Genomic DNA, 17,461 nt, shown 5'->3' with positions numbered 1-17,461 from the left:
GCATAGTGCAGTGTAATGTTCAACTCATGCAAATTATCTTAGCTAGTTGAGTTCCTGTGATCCTCTTGACTTATTCCCCTGGCAGCATTCCTACTGACATTCCTGTTTCACATTTTTCCTAGAGATTTCACCACCTTAGACGTCATTAAGGGGGGCCAGTGTGATAGCACAGCAGTAAGGCATTTGCCTGGCACACAGCCAACACAGGATGGACCCTGGTTCAAATCCCAGATGGTCCCCAGAGCCTATCAGGAGAAACCCCTGAGTGCTGCCGGTGTGACTCAAAAGTCAAAAATAAAAGTCTTTAAAGGGGAATGTGGGTGAAGGTCCATCTTCTGTAATTTATTTTAGGTTGGCCAAGGACTGTACACTCCACCTATAAGAAGGGGTGAAATCTTATGCCATCTTAGCTTTTAATGTGAGCTAAGACAATTGACTGGTTCTGGTTTTTAGTTATCAATATATGAAAACCATCAGATCAATTAGAGAAATCAGGCCCAGGAGCAGTAAATGGTTCTCTCTATACTTGGGAGGACAGAACAATACAGGATGCTCCCTCTAGGATGATGATACAAAAAATTAAACAATAGAAACCAAGACATTGTAGAGATATACCTGTTTCCCTGATTATTTAGGCATCTCTGTGAGGTCCCACTGCCAGTCTTCCTCTGGATAAGCTCTCTTGTGTTATACAGGTGTTACCTAGAGAGTTAACCCAGACCTCCAATTAGGTTTAGAAACAGCACATAAAACATAGTTCTGAGTTACTTCTTTTACTGTCTTGTTCAGCCTAAGTTCTCTCTGATAAAGTTTTGGTTTCTACTATCCTAGTCAGACCAGCAATAGCATTTATAGCTTTTAGTTCCTTCATGACCAGTCTACTGAAACTAGTTAGTACATATTCATATGGGTTATCCAAGAGAAGTAGGATTTAAGTTAAGCCCTCTAGACTACATTTAATTCAGTCAGCTACAGAAAAATAGTTTTCCTCTCTACTTTCACCTTGAACCTTGCCAGATAGATGAATAAACTAGGCATTGTCCCTTTGCATAAACCCAGCAAGACTGGAGAAATCTCCATTTAGGACACCCCATTATTTACAGAGAATTTCTGGGGATTGATCTAGGACAGAGCAGGTGGTGTATCAATAAGTGCATCAACACTTTACCAGTCATGCCAGGGTTACCCAGGGTTGGCCTACGTAAAGATGCGACGGTCAGGTCAGCAAAATCAGCCAGAGGTGGCCCTGAGCCTTTTATCCTCTGTCCCATCTGTCTCCAGGGTTGGAAGATATTCTGATTTCCATTCTTAACACTGAGAGCAGGGCCCAGGGTGTGTCCAGTCAGTGCAGATCTAGACATTAGATGACGGTTTCCAATATCCTAGGCCAGTCTGTCTCTATGATCTCCCTGAGGTTAGCATAGTACTTGTTACAGTACCCATTATTACTGGAGCTGTTCCTCTCATGTAGCCTTAACCCCTTTCAGTTCTGTTTCCCTGGATGAGAGCTCTGGGCTCCTCTAGCTGACTTATAAGATTTTCTGTCTGCATGAGGAGATTATATAGATAGGAAAACTTCCTGCCTGTGTTTATGCAAACCAATATAGTGCCACTAAGCATAAAAAATACTGAAAGTGCCCAGAATTGTAAAAGCAATGTTTCTCAATTTACATAACACACAGAACAACCATTATGCATATAATTTTAAATTCCATTTAGAAAAAAAATTGATTTTTTTGGTCATTTCTTTAGTTTGTTTGTTTTGGGGCCACCACCCAGTGGTGATCAGGGGTTATTTCTGGGTCTAAACTCAGAAATTACTCCTGACAAGCTCGGGGGACTATATGGGATGCCAGGGATCAAACTCGGGTCCGTCCCAGGTTGGCCATGTGTAAGGCAAATGTCCTACTGCTGTGCTATATCACTCTGGCAATGATTTCTTGTCATTTCTAAAGGTCCAGTTTTCTAAGAACACTGTTACATGTGTCTAGAGCATCTAAACTATTTTTCCATAGAATTCTCTATACAAAACCATTAGATCATTTTTTAATTTAGAGATATACTAATAATTATCATCCAGTTTGACCATACAGTTTATGTTCTTAGTATACATCCTCAACCTTTCATCACATTCCTTTACATTCATTCCTTAACTTTCCTTCATTCCAATTTGGAACCACCGGTTACATTTTCACAGAATTAGCCTTTGTTTTCCAATATTCATAAAGCCATCCATTATCTTTCTTGCATAAAACACAAATCTATGCTCCTTTCTCTAACTTTCTCTTTCTCACTTTATCTCTAACAGGCAGTGCTGCTGTAGGCACCTGCATGTACCTGGCATGGAGCACCAGATAGGGCCGTTTTGGGCTCTGTGCTCTGGCCTCTTTCTGTTCCTTTTTCTGTATCCTCCTCCCACAGGGCATGTCAGATTCCCAAGTTGGCAGCCTAAAAACTAGTGCTACAACTCTGGGAGGGAAACTTGAAACTATCCTCTTTCAATTTGGAAAAAATTGCTAGAAAAGCTTATACCTAACAGGACCATATTGTCCTTTATGATACTTATTAAAGACATGTAAATAAATTATATAGATTTCCCATCTTTTGTATATTGACAATCAAGTACCATTACATTTTCATAGCATTTTCCCACTTAAAACTATCTTAAAACCAGCATTAAGTTTTTTTTTTTAATTTTTTTTTATTTAAACACCTTGATTACATACATGATTGTGTTTGGGTTTCAGTCATAAAAGGAACACCACCCATCACCAGTGCAACATTCCCATCACCCAAGTCCCAAATCTCCCTCCTCCCCCCCCAACCCCCGCCTATACCCTAAACAGGCTCTACATTTCCCTCATACATTCTCAATATTAGGACAGTTCAAAATGTAGTTATTTCTCTAACTAAACTCATCACTCTTTGTGGTGAGCTTCCTGAGGTGAGCTGGAACTTCCAGCTCTTTTCTCTTTTGTGTCTGAAAATTATTATTACAAGGGTGTCTTTCATTTTTCTTAAAACCCATAGATGAGTGAGACCATTCTGCGTTTTTCTCTCTCTCTCTGACTTATTTCACTCAGCATAATAGATTCCATGTACATCCATGTATAGGAAAATTTCATGACTTCATCTCTCCTGACAGCTGCATAATATTCCATTGTGTATATGTACCACAGTTTCTTTAGCCATTCGTCTGTTGAAGGGCATCTTGGTTGTTTCCAGAGTCTTGCTATGGTAAATAGAGCTGCAATGAATATAGGTGTAAGGAAGGGGTTTTTGTATTGTATTTTTGTGTTCCTAGGGTATATTCCTAGGAGTGGTATAGCTGGATCGTATGGGAGCTCGATTTCCAGTTTTTGGAGGAATCTCCATATCGCTTTCCATAAAGGTTGAACTAGACAGCATTCCCACCAGCAGTGGATAAGAGTTCCTTTCTCTCCACATCCCCGCCAACACTGTTTATTCTCATTCTTTGTGATGTGTGCCATTCTCTGGGGTGTGAGGTGGTATCTCATCGTTGTTTTGATTTGCATCTCCCTGATGATTAGTGATGTGGAGCATTTTTTCATGTGTCTTTTGGCCATGCGTATTTCTTCTTTGTCAAAGTGTCTGTTCATTTCTTCTCCCCATTTTTTGATGGGGTTAGATGTTTTTTTCTTGTAAAGTTCTGTCAGTGCCTTGTATATTTTGGAGATTAGCCCCTTATCTGATGGGTATTGGGTGAATAGTTTCTCCCACTCAGTGGGTGGCTCTTGTATCCTGGGCACTATTTCCTTTGAGGTGCAGAAGCTTCTCAACTTAATATATTCCCATCTGTTAATCTCTGCTTTCACTTGCTTGGAGAGTGCAGTTTCCTCCTTGAAGATGCCTGTAATGTCCTGGAGTGTTTTGCCTATGTGCTGTTCTATATATCTTATGGTTTTGGGGCTGATAACGAGGTCTTTAATCCATTTGGATTTTACCTTTGTACATGATGTTAGCTGGGGGTCTAAGTTTAATTTTTTGCAAGTGGCTATCCAATTGTGCCAACACCACTTGTTGAAGAGGCTTTCCCTGCTCCATTTAGGATTTCCTGCTCCTTTATCAAAAATTAGATGGTTGTATCTCTGGGGAACATTTTCTGAGTATTCAAGCCTATTCCACTGATCTGAGGACCTATCCTTATTCCAATACCATGCTGTTTTGATAATTGTTGCTTTGTAGTACAGTTTAAAGTTGGGAAAAGTAATTCCTCCCATATTCTTTTTCCCAATGATTGCTTTAGTTATTCGAGGGTGTTTATTGTTCCAAATGAATTTCAAAAGTGTCTGATCCACTTCTTTGAAGAATGTCATGGGTATCTTTAGAGGGATGGCATTAAATCTGTATAATGCCTTGGGGAGTATTGACATTTTGATGATGTTAATCCTGCCAATCCATGAGCAGGGTATGTGTTTCCATTTCCGTGTGTCCTCTTATTTCTTGGAGCAGAGTTTTATAGTTTTCTTTGTATAGGTCCTTCACATATTTAGTCAAGTTGATTCCAAGATATTTGAGTTTGTGTGGTACTATTGTGAATGGGGTTGTTTTCTTAATGTCCATTTCATCCTTATTACTATTGGTATATAGAAAGGCCATTGATTTTTGTGTGTTAATTTTGTAGCCTGCCACCTTGCTATATGAGTCTATTGTTTCTAGAAGCTTTTTGATAGAGTCTTTAGGGTTTTCTAAGTAGAGTATCATGTCATCTGCAAACAGTGAGAGCTTGACTTCTTCCTTTCCTATCTGGATTCCCTTGATATCCTTTTCTTGCCTAATCGCTATAGCAAGTACTTCCAGTGCTATGTTGAATAGGAGTGGTGAGAGAGGACAGCCTTGTCTTGTGCCAGAATTTAGAGGGAAGGCTTTCAGTTTTTCTCCATTGAGGATAATATTTGCCACTGGCTTGTGGTAGATGGCCTTCACTATATTGAGAAAGGTTCCCTCCATTCCCATCTTGCTGAGAGTTTTGATCAAGAATGGGTGTTGGACCTTATCAAATGCTTTCTCTGCATCTATTGATATGATCATGTGGTTTTTATTTTTCTTGTTATTGATGTTGTGTATTATGTTGATAGATTTACGGATGTTAAACCAGCCTTGCATTCCTGGGATGAAACCTACTTGATCGTAGTGGATGATCTTCTTAACGAGGCATTGAATCCTATTTGCCAGGATTTTGTTGAGGATCTTTGCATCTGCATTCATCAGTGATATTGGTCTGTAATTTTCTTTTTTGGTAGCGTCTCTGTCTGGTTTAGGTATCAAGGTGATGTTGGCTTCATAAAAGCTATTTGGAAGTGTTTCTGTTTGTTCAATTTCATGAAAGAGTCTTGCCAAGATTGGCAGTAGTTCCTCTTGGAAAGTTTGATAGAATTCATTAGTGAATCCATCTGGACCTGGGCTTTTGTTTTTCGGCAGACATTTGATTACTGTTTTAATTTCATCAATGGTGATGGGGGTGTTTAGATATGCTACATCCTCTTCCTTCAACCGTGGAAGATTATAAGAGTCCAAGAATTTATCCATTTCTTCCAGGTTCTCATTTTTAGTGGCGTAGAGTTTTTCAAAGTAGTTTCTGATTACCCTTTGAATCTCTGTCATATCAGTAGTGATCTCTCCTTTTTCATTCCTGATACGAGTTATCAAGTTTCTCTCTCTCTCTTTCTTTGTTAGGTTTGCCAGTGGTCTATCAATCTTGTTTATTTTTTCAAAGAACCAACTTCTGCTTTCGTTGATCTTTCGGATTGTTTTTTGAGTTTCCACTTCGTTGATTTCTGCTCTCAGCTTTGTTATTTCCTTCTGTCTTCCTATTCTTGGGTCCTTTTGTTGAGCATTTTCTAGTTCTATTAGCTGTGTCATTAAGCTACTCAGGTAAGCTCCTTCTTCCTTCCTGATGTGTGCTTGCAAAGCTATAAATTTTCCTCTCAGTACTGCTTTTGCTGTGTCCCATAAGTTCTGAGAGTTTGTGTCTTTATTGTCATTTGTTTCCAGGAACCTTTTTATTTCCTCCTTGATTTCATCTCGGACCCACTGGTTATTGAGCATGAGGCTGTTTAACTTCCAGGTGTTAAAGTGTTTCTTCTGAGTCCCTTTGGAGTTCACAAATAATTTCAGAGCCTTGTGGTCAGCGAAGGTAGTCTGCAAAATTTCTATCCTCTTGATCTTATGGAGGTATGTTTTATGTGCCAGCATGTAGTCTATCCTGGAGAATGTCCCATGTACATTGGAGAAGAATGTGTATCCAGGTTTCTGGGGATGGAGTGTCCTATATATATCCACTAGGCCTCTTTCTTCCATTTCTCTCCTCAGGTCTAGTATATTCTTGTTGGGTTTCAGTCTGGTTGACCTGTCCAGTGTTGACAAAGCCGTGTTTAGGTCCCCCACAATTATTGTGTTGTTGTTGATATTATTTTTCAGATTTGTCAACAGTTGTATTAAATATTTTGCTGGCCCCTCATTCGGTGCATATATGTTTAGGAGAGTGAATTCTTCCTGCTCTACGTACCCCTTGATTAATATAAAATGTCCGTCTTTGTCCCTTACAACCTTCCTGAGTATAAAGTTTGCATTATCTGATATTAGTATGGCCACTCCAGCTTTTTTATGGGTGTTGTTTGCTTGGATAACTTTTCTCCAGCCTTTTATTTTGAGTCTATGTTTGTTCTGACTATTCAGGTGCGTTTCTTGTAGGCAGCAGAAGGTTGGATTGAGTTTTTTGATCCATTTAGCCACTCTGTGTCTCTTAACTGGTGCATTTAGTCCATTGACGTTGAGAGAAAGAATTGTCCTGGGATTTAACGCCATCTTTATTTCAAAATTTGGTGTGTCTTTTGGGTAGTCTTGTCTTAGATTAGGTCTTTCAGTTTTTCTCTTAAGACTGGTTTTGTGTCTGTGAAGTTTCTGAGCTGTTTTTTGTCTGTGAAACCATGTATTCTTCCATCAAACCGGAAAGTGAGTTTTGCTGGGTATAGTATTCTGGGTGAAGCATTCATTTCATTCAGTCTTGTCACAATATCCCACCACTGCTTTCTGGCATTGAGCGTTTCTGGTGACAGGTCTGCTGTAAATCTCAGGGAAGCTTGCTTGAACATGATTTCCCCTTTTGATCTTGCTGTTTTCAGAATTCTGTCTCTATCTGTGGGATTTGTCATTGTGACTAGGATGTGTCTTGGGGTGGTTTTTCTGGGGTCTCTTTTGGTTGGTACTCTTCGGGCATGCAGGATTTGATCACATATATTCTTTAGCTCTGGAAGTTTCTCTTTAATGATGTTCTTGACCATTGATTCTTCCTGGAAATTTTCTTCCTGGGTCTCTGGGACTCCAATGATTCTTAAGTTGTTTCTGTTGATCTTATCATAGACTTCTATTTTCGTCTGTTCCCATTCTTTGACTAATTTTTCCATTGTCTGCTCATTTGCTTTAAGTTTTTTGTCCAATCTCTCCTGCTGTATGGAATTGTTATGTATCTCATCTTCCACAGCACCAAGTCTATTCTCAGCATCTGATACCCTGTCCCAGAGCTTATCCATTTTGTCATTCACTTCGTTTACTGACTTTTTCAGTCCTGTTAGTTGACATGTTATTTCAGTTTGGAGTTTTGTCATTTCTGCCTTCATATTTTCTTGGTTCTTATTAGTGTTCTGTTCAACTCGATCCATGGTTTCTTGGAGTCTGTTGAGCACCTTCCATATTGCTAGTCTAAAGTCCTTATCTGAGAGGTTGATTAGTTGTTCAGTCATTATCTGGTCCTCAGAATTGTCATCTTCATTCTCTATGTCTGATGCTGGTTTGCGTTGTTTCCCCATTGTCACACTTGTATTGTGGGTTTTTCTACGTGTTGTGGTGGTATTCATTGTCTATATGATTTAGGCAGCACACTCCTCTGGCTCCTCCCTTTCTGGATGGGCTGACTTGCCTCTAAGGGAGGGGAGTCCTCCGTGGATGAAGCCTCACACTGGGACAAATCTTAGGCCCGAGCATGCAACAGAGAAGACAGTCCAGAGAGAAATGTTTGCTTCTGTGATATAGCGCCGTTCTTAGTGTGATTTTTCCTTCTTGTTGCAATGGAGTTCTTTCCTTAGAAAGAGTGCACGGCCGCGTAGCGAAGCGGAGCGGCCGTGCTCCTCTGAGCCTCTTTTTGCCCCACTCGCAAGAGTTTCACGCAAGAGGACAGTAGACAGACATAGACAAGTCACACTCACAGTCTTTCACAGCTGAGCCCCACTGGGCCGGTGTACTTTTGCGGATTTTCCCCGCCTGGTGTCACACACAGGGAGCCAGCTTTTGCAAAGGTTAGCCGGTTTTTATGCTCTGAAGTCCCTCCCTGAAAATGGCGTCTGGGCGAGCGAGGTTTCTGGAGGCTCTTTTTGCCCCACTCGCAAGAGTTTCACGCAAGAGGACAGTAGACAGACATAGACAAGTCACACTCACAGTCTTTCACAGCTGAGCCCCACTGGGCCGGTGTACTTTTGCGGATTTTCCCCGCCTGGTGTCACACACAGGGAGCCAGCTTTTGCAAAGGTTAGTCGGTTTTTATGCTCTGAAGTCCCTCCCTGAAAATGGCGTCTGGGCGAGCGAGGTTTCTGGAGGCTCTTTTTGCCCCACTCGCAAGAGTTTCACGCAAGAGGACAGTAGACAGACATAGACAGGTCACACTCACAGTCTTTCACAGCTGAGCCACACTGGGCCGGTGTACTTTTGCGGATTTTCCCCGCCTGGTGTCACACACAGGGAGCCAGCTTTTGCAAAGGTTAGCCGGTTTTTATGCTCTGAAGTCCCTCCCTGAAAATGGCGTCTGGGCGAGCGAGGTTTCTGGAGGCTCTTTTTGCCCCACTCGCAAGAGTTTCATGCAAGAGGACAGTAGACAGACATAGACAGGTCACACTCACAGTCTTTCACAGCTGAGCCCCACTGGGCCGGTGTACTTTCGCGGATTTTCCCCGCCTGGTGTCACACACAGGGAGCCAGCTTTTGCAAAGGTTAGCCGGTTTTTATGCTCTCTCCACAGTCAAGAGTCCTTGGCTTTCAAAAGCATTCTGCACCTTGCGTGGCTCACTGGGACGACCAGTTCGCGCTCGCGCCCGGGGTCCAAAGCCCCGCCCCTCGGGCTGCACGCGCATGCTCGGTGCGCGCCGCCGTTCCTCCTGCCTCCTCCCCCGGGACTCGCGCGCCGCTTGAGAGCGACGAGGCAGGTTCCTCACGTGGCCACGCCCCCCGCCCGCTCAGCATTAAGTTTTATATCTGGTGACATGGTGACAAAATTGACACGAAATTGAGTCAACTTAACAATAACATTTATTCTCATGTACTAGGCAGATGACTACTTAACATTGTAGTCTGAAAAATCTAATCATAATAGTTTGTAAAAAATTTTACCCAATTCTCATTCTTAGAAACTTCTAAAGTTAGAGAGGCTGTTTCCCTTCACTTGAAAGTTAAACGCTATGAAAGGGGAGAAACTGATAAAAAATTAAAACAGCTCTTTGTAGTCTACTTGGCTTGAGTTTTAAAATAGCTACTTCTTTCTTTCTTTCTTTCTTTCTTTCTTTCTTTCTTTCTTTCTTTCTTTCTTTCTTTCTTTCCTTCCTTCCTTCCTTCCTTCCTTCCTTCCTTCCTTCCTTCCTTCCTTCCTTCCTTCCTTCCTTCCTTCCTTCCTTCCTTCCTTTCTGATAGTCTATTACTTCCAGACGACTCCTTAAGACTAAATAAATGCCCAAAGCTGAGGAATTTCTGAGGGGTGGGTGATAAAAGAGAGTTAGACCTTGGGCTTCCTTGGCCTCTTCTCCAGAGAAATTTGACTCCTTCCGGCTTGAGTTTCCAAAGTTTCCCAATGCCCAATGTCTTCATATTTCTTTTGACCAGCCTGAGCACCCTGTTGCTGGTCTCATCAGCATCTAACTTTTCTCCTGCTCTTCTCCAGCCAACTAACTCCTGCCATTGGAAGGGGAGCAGAGAAAAGTGACATTAGCACAGTAACAAACTCACAAAATGAAGCAAGATAGACACGTTTCTTCATGTTAATGTCACTTACACAGGCCTAAGGACTTCTTTCCACTTCAACTTTACTCTAACCATATAACACAGATGAATTGGCATGAATAAAAGGGGTGGTCACACATGCAAATATGCTCCATTGATATAGATTAATGTTCCTCTGCTCCTTCTAAGAAAGGCAGGAGGGTAGCTGAGGTTAGTCAAGAAAGGTGGGACATCACCAGGCAAATTGAGTCCTGTTGGCCAATTGAAACTGCCCGTGTTTCCTGACCCCCCAAATGCTGTGCCCAGTCCATTTCTAAATGAGCAAATAAGGAGCTCTTCTGGTATCAGACCTACAAATTAACTTACACACCAAAGAAAGACAGAAGACTTAAGCACAAAAGCACACACAGTTGCCCCCCAGAGATCACCACAGGCATCTCTGGGCACCTTGTCTCATGGAAGTCATAGCCAAGTCTTCCCATTCCAGAGGAGACCTTCATGGCTTGATGATACCAAAGCCTTAACCAAGGCAGCTACACAAAAGACAAAGAGGCAATGACAGGAACATACAGGGTACCCAAGACAGACAAACCCAACTACCATGTTTCCCCCCAAATAAGACAGTGTTTTATATTAATTTATGCTCCCAAAGATGCATTAGGTTTTATATTCAGGGTCTTATTTTTCTATGAAGAAGAATATGGTACACAGTTATTGTTAAATGAAAATAAATAAAATTTGGGGCCAGAGAGATAGCACAGTGGTAGGGTATTTGCCTTGCATGCAGCCAATTCAGGACAGACAGTGGTTCGAATCCCGGCATCCCATATGGTCCCCCATGCCTGCCAGGAGCTATTTCTGAGTGCAGAACTGGGAGTAACCCTGAGTGCTGCTGAGTGTGAACCAGAAACAAACAAACAAACAAACAAAAAAAACGAAAAGAAAATAATTTTTACCTGTATATAGCAACCAGTTTATGGTAAATTACTTTTCATTCCAAGACAAGGACTAGAGGGACCTTATTTTCATGGATACCTTATATTTCACCCATAAAAACCTGTAAGTAGGTCTTATTTTCAGAGGATGTCTTATTTTTGGGAAAACACAGTAATCCTGTGGCTCTCACCATGTTCCCCTTAATCCCACAGCTCTTTCTACATTCTCTCTAGGGAGGAGAGGAGTGTCCTTGCACATCCTCAGCCATGGGAAGCAATACTACATCCAGTTTCTTTCCCTTGGGCTTCTCACTGGACCTCTGTTCCCCTTGGTCTGCATCTACCTCAAGGAGGTTGCAGACCACATCTATGGAACCTAGGTAGCTGTGCTGGTGACCTGGTCAATGTCCTTCATCCCAGATGAGCCCCAAATGTTAGAGTTTGGAGTCAAATTGTGTGACTAGATCACACAGTTGAAATAAAGCAAAACAAAGCTTTATTCAGTCTACCAACATGCCCGAAGCTGATTGACCAGAACAGCTTTCTTCAGAAGGCAATCCCACTACACGCTAAAAGTATGATTCTATAGGGTTTTGCACAAAAGGCTTCTTTATTCTGTTATCCTTGAAACTGATTGGTTAATGTCTAGGGAACTTTCCCGTTTCTGCTATCTTAGCCCTAACAAAGTATCTGCTATGGTCAGATATCCTGGAGCAGTGTTTATGGTTTCATATGGCCTGGAGAGTCATGAGAGAGCCATGAAATTTTTGCAAATTGAAACTTAGCCTTGTTAGCCTTAAGGAAACAGCCTTGTTAGCCTTAAATCAACAAAATGCACTCCCTTCTGCACTAGGCTCCACACTTCCTTCTCCCTTTTCCTCCCCTTTCCTCTTCTTCTCTACTCTAATCTCTCCTCGCCCTCTTTCCCCTCACCTCTTCTCTCCCTTTGCCTCCCATTCTTCCCCTTCCCTCCCTATTCATATCAATCTATTTCCCACCCACTCCCACTGTCTTCCTCCACTCCTCTCCCTTCTCCTTTTCTCTCCATCCCCTCTACCGGACACTGTTCCTTCTCTCCAAACCTCCTTCTAGTTCACTGTGAAGACTCATAATGTCCTGATCACCTTGTGTTTTGGATAAGTGTCCTCTCCTGCTCCAGGAATTAGATTGCTTTTTGTCCCCACAATGGCTTCAACTGTTCCCTGGCAGATTAGCCCCTCCATCTTTCTGTTGGACTTTTCTGTACCTGAATTCTGCAAAGGCATTCTACACTCTCACTGCAAAAACAAAGAAAAACAAACAGAAAACTATCACAGAAGAACCCCACTCCCACCTCAAGTTCTTTTTTATGTAAACTTTTTTTCTTTATTTAAACATCTTGATTACAAATATGATTGTGATTAGGTTTCAGGGTTTCAGTCATGTAAAGAACACCCCCCTTCACCAGTGCAACATTCCTACCACCAATGTCCCAAGTCTCCCTCCATGTCACCCCACCCCCACCCCCACCCCCACCTGTATACTAGATGGACTTTCCAGTTCCCTCATTCATTCACATGGTTATGGTAGATCTCTGTGTAGATATTGCTATAGCTACACTCACCACACTTTGTGGTGAGCTTCATGAAGTGAGCTGGAAGGTCTAGTCCTCCTCTCTTTGTCTCTGAGGATTGTTGCAAAAATGAGTTTTATTTTTCTTAAAACCGATAGATGAGTGAGACTATTCTGTGTCTATCTCTCTCCCTCTGACTTATTTCACTCAGCATGATAGATTCCTTGTACATCCATGTATAGGAAACTTTCATAACTTCATCTCTCCTGATGACTGCATAATATTCCATTTTGTATATGTACCACAGTTTCTTTAGCCATTCGTCTGTTGAAGGGCATCTTGGTTGTTTCCAGAGCCTGGCTATAGTAAATAGTGCTGCAATAAATATAGGTGTGAGGAAGGGATTTTGTATTGTATTCTTGTGTTCCTAGGATATATCCCTAGGAGTGGAATAGCTGGGTCTAATGGGAGCTCAATTTCCAGTTTTTGGAGGAATCTTCATATCGTTTTCCATAAAGGTTGGACTAGACGGCATTCCCACCAGCAGTGGATAAGAGTTCCTTTCTCTCCACGGCCCCACCTCAAGTTCTGATAGATCATCTTTTTGTGAAGTTCAAGACTAAAATTGTATTCGTGAAAAGGTATACTTCATGTTGCCTTTCTCTGTTCTTGGCAGTCTGGAAAGAGTACTGTGAATAAGTGTATTAAAAAAAGAACTGTAAGACAAAGGAAAGAAGACCCAATACTTTTATCTCATAAGTATGATCTCAGAATTTATTTTGTCCAGTGGTAGGCCAAATGCATGTAAAACTACAGACTATGATATAAACCTCAGGACATCTATAGCTCAAAAAAGGGTGTAAAAACCTTCAGATGAGACACCTTTTCATTCCACTCACAAATTATTAAGGAATGCTTCCCTCATACTTGCCCTTTATTGGTGCTGGGGTCACAGTGTTGAACTGAGCACATACAAATCTCTGCCTTCTCTTGGGAAATGCACGTTTCATCAAGGACATGTTTTCCAAAAGCAGAAACATCATTACAACTTGCATTGACAAGTACCAGGAAGGCTACTAGGGACTGGAGCAGGGAGGATGACAGGGAACTCTGTTAGGAAAGGCTTTTCTGCAGAGGTGACTATGTAAGTGAGAACTGAGTGGCCCAAAGACCGTCTGCACCACGTACCTCAGCCAGAGAAATTTTATGGGCATAAGGACCAGTGAGGGAAGTCTTTCAGGAGAAACTAAGGTTCAGGTGAGTTCATGTCACAGAGATCTGCTCTACCTTAAAGTGTCCTAGCTTTGCAGCATTGCTTTTATTCCAAAAGTAGAAATGCCCTTAATTTGGAGGTGATTCCTCTTGGCTATTTCTTATCTATTTGCAAACAATTTTTCGGCAGAAGAGTCTTCAGGTTTCTCCAGAGGATCAAACTTTATTTTTATTGCAGCTTGGGGGGGCACACCTCACAGTGTAGGTTTAATATTGTTTTGATACTCAGGATTCACTCCTGGCAGTATTCAGGAATCACCCATCATGGTGCTTGAGGAACTATGTGAGGTGCCAAGAATTGAATCCTGGTTAGCAATATGTAACTAAAGAACCTTACCCACTGTTCTATCTCTCTGGCTCCCTCCAGAAGATCAAACTTGAAAAATTCTAATATGAGAAGATCAAATTTTAAAAACTCTAATATGCCAAACGTATACATTTCTAATAAATATGAATGCTTTGCAGATAGGACAAACTCTGGAGGGTATCCCTAGGAAAGTAGAGTATTATTGTAGCTAGAAGCAAATGTTACAAGGGAGAAAGATGACTAGGGTGGCACCAAATTATAAGAATCTTGAGGAAAACTTTGGCCCCTTTTTAAGAAAGAAAAAGATAGTAGAGTGGCATCTAATTATGGTATTATAAAGAAAACTCTAGTCTCATAGGCAATGGAAACATTTTCTCATTTTTTGAACTAGGAAATGGAGGGAGCTAGGTGGGAAGGATGAAGGTACAGAGAGAGAAGTCCTGGTAGCATTTGACAACCAAAATCTCTCCTCCTTTCTAATGCATGGAAGGCCCCTTTAGAGGAGCATAATTATGATAATGGGTTTAAGTTCCAGCACTTCCATTTATGTTTCAGAACTTGGACAAGTTATTTAACACCTATGCCTCAGTTTCCTTTTCTATAGAATGGAATTAGGGTGAAGATTACATTCATTACTCATTGTAAAGAGTTTTGAATCATCCTAATATTTAGACTATTTAATTATTATTTTATAAACTGTACCATTATCCAAGAAAAAGGTGATGTGAAGGGGCAAAGTTTGACAATAATTCATATTTCCATGATTTTGTGCTCAGAATTTAATCATAATAAAGTGTGATAACCATTTCCTGAGCTTAGGAAAAAGTGATAAGTGTGAGTCTTTCACCCCAGTAATATTTTCCATCAGCTCTTATAAGCATCTAAAATTCCCATTGCTACCACAGTGTCAAAAAAGAAAAGAGAAAGAAGTTAAGTGCCTGTCCCAAAGGTAGGTGGAAGAGGATATGGAGGGAAACTGGGAACATTGGTGGCAGGAAATGTTTACTGGTGAAGGGTAGGTGGTGTATATTCTGTAACTGAAACTCAACCATGGGCGATTTTGTAACCATGGTGTTTAAATAAATTAATTTTATAAAACAAATAAGTTTCCCCATTGTTCTTGAATGTAGTCCAAGAATTTGGTATGTGTGTAGTAGAGGGAAGGTTAAGTCATACCTAGCAGTGTTCAAGGGTCACTTAGTAGCGCTTAGGGGACCATATGCAGTGTCAGGGATTAATCCAGTGTAGGTTTCTTGGAAGGTATGCAAGTTCCTTATTCCCTGTCCTACGTCTCTGGCCCCCCAATGCAATTATTTTAACTAAATGGAGGTATACTCTTAATTGGCTCTTTTAAAAAATGAATGTTGAGTCATCAGCCAGTCACTTGAGATAAAGCAGGCCTCTTTGAGGGAATGAGGCATGGATAGTGCATTATTTACCTATAGCTGAGTAACAAATTGCCCTACAACAGCCATTTAGAACAGTAAGAAATTATCATCTTAAAAATTTTGTAGGGGAGGAGTTTACCTGCACCATAGTGGTTAGGGTTCAAGACCACTCATGGACTATGGTCAAGTTGTGCACCAGGTTAAGCTACTCAGTGGCAGCTAAAACATCTGGCATCAAACTCTCACTCAAATGTGGTTGTTGGCCAGCCCCAAGAGTTTCAGTCCCTGTCATGTCATGTGTGGCTACTTCATTAGCTTTCCCACAGTGTGACAGTTAGCATTCAGTATGATTGATTAAATAAAAAAGGACTCCAAGGGTAGGCCATCCTAAAGCAGAAGGTGCATTCTTTTTTCATAACCTTACCATAGAAATTGTGGCCCATCACTTCTGCTGTACTTCATTCATAAGAACAGAGTTACTAGGTCTGCTCATGTTTTAGGGGAAGGAATATTCAAGAGGTTAAGGTTCTAGAGGAGCTACCACAGGTAGTAAAGTTTACCGTAGATGAGGCAGAAGAGATAGTACAGGGGTTAAGACACTTGTCTTGCACATGGCCAACCCTGGTTCGATCTCCAGCACTACATATGGCCCCCTGAGCATATGAAGAGTGATCCCTGAGCACAGCCTGGTATGACTCCCACCATCCACCAAAACAGCAATAACATAATAACAACAAAAAACAAAGATTGATGGTAGAAGACAAAATATATTAATGGCTTGAAAACTTGGAATACTCTGGCCTAATTGGGGCTTAACATAACTTCCTGGACTTATCAGTCAGCAGAGATGTTGGGTAACAAAAAGAGAAAAAAAAGTCTAGGAGAGAAGGTACCTGGGGCATGTTTGACCTCCATCTGGAGTTGCTGAATGTTCAGCCTTTCTGTCCCTTGAACCTAAAGCCCAGGTCAATTGATGTGGTCAGGGGCTGAGGATGGAGCTAAAACCCAATCTTTCGGGGCCTGGAAGTCCAGGGTCAGCCATAGCCAGAGAGGGCAATGCAGGTTCAGCAACTACATTTATTTGCAGTTGGGAAAGTTGTTAATTTTAGCTTCACATAAGGGGCTGAAGCAGGAGGGCTTGTCATTTCTGCTGAGCTATCCCTTGGCTGCATCCCATAGGCCACTGCTGCCTCGTCAGCTCCAAGCCACTGTAGGATGGGGAGTTTGGCCAACAGTAAAGACTTCGTGCTCTATGGGTTCCATTGGGACTAGTAAGTCTGATGCCTTGGGCAGGGCAACCTAGCCAGCACAGGGCAGACCATGCTGGGAACCAGTAACTCCTGTTGGCATTTCCTCCTCCCTTTTATCACCCCAGATTTCTTGTCTTGGACCACTTACTGATTTTGTAACCTTGGCCAAGATGTGCTCCCATCTTCCCTTTTGTAAAATGGAGATAAACAGTCCCTAACTAACTGAGTAGGTGGGAGAAATCCTGGTGTCCCATAGGTAGGAAAAGCACCAATAAATGGTAGTTGCAAGTGTTTATATTCTCAGCTCTGATTCCAGGTGCACATCCCAAAAGGGCCAGGACTCTCAAGTGCCAAGCCCTGCTTCCCTAGCAGGGGAAGACTGTGTCTTCCCCTGCTGGGGGCTTTCCATGGGATCACACAGGGTTGCTATTCTAAGGATCTCCATATTATGTAATAAGAAAGTAAGTCTTAGAGAGGTAAAGTGAATTGCTCAGGGCAAGCAGCCAGTAATAAGGGTACAAGCTGGGTCCACAACCCAGATCTGTCAGAAACCCAAATCTGCCCCTTTTTTCTTTTGGTTCATGGATTCAGAACCTGAATTTGGGATGCTTTTTAATTTACATTATGTCATTTACAATAAGATGTCTTGATGGCAGACAGCAGGCCCACAGGTTGGCTAACTTAGAAAGCTTTGGGTCAAGATCCTCCAAATTGTGGAGCACTACAAACTTGATCAGGCCAACGGTGCAGTCTCT

Source organism: Suncus etruscus, chromosome X, assembly GCF_024139225.1.
Source record: "Suncus etruscus isolate mSunEtr1 chromosome X, mSunEtr1.pri.cur, whole genome shotgun sequence".
Lineage (NCBI taxonomy): Eukaryota > Metazoa > Chordata > Mammalia > Eulipotyphla > Soricidae > Suncus > Suncus etruscus.
This window is presented reverse-complemented; position numbering follows the sequence as displayed.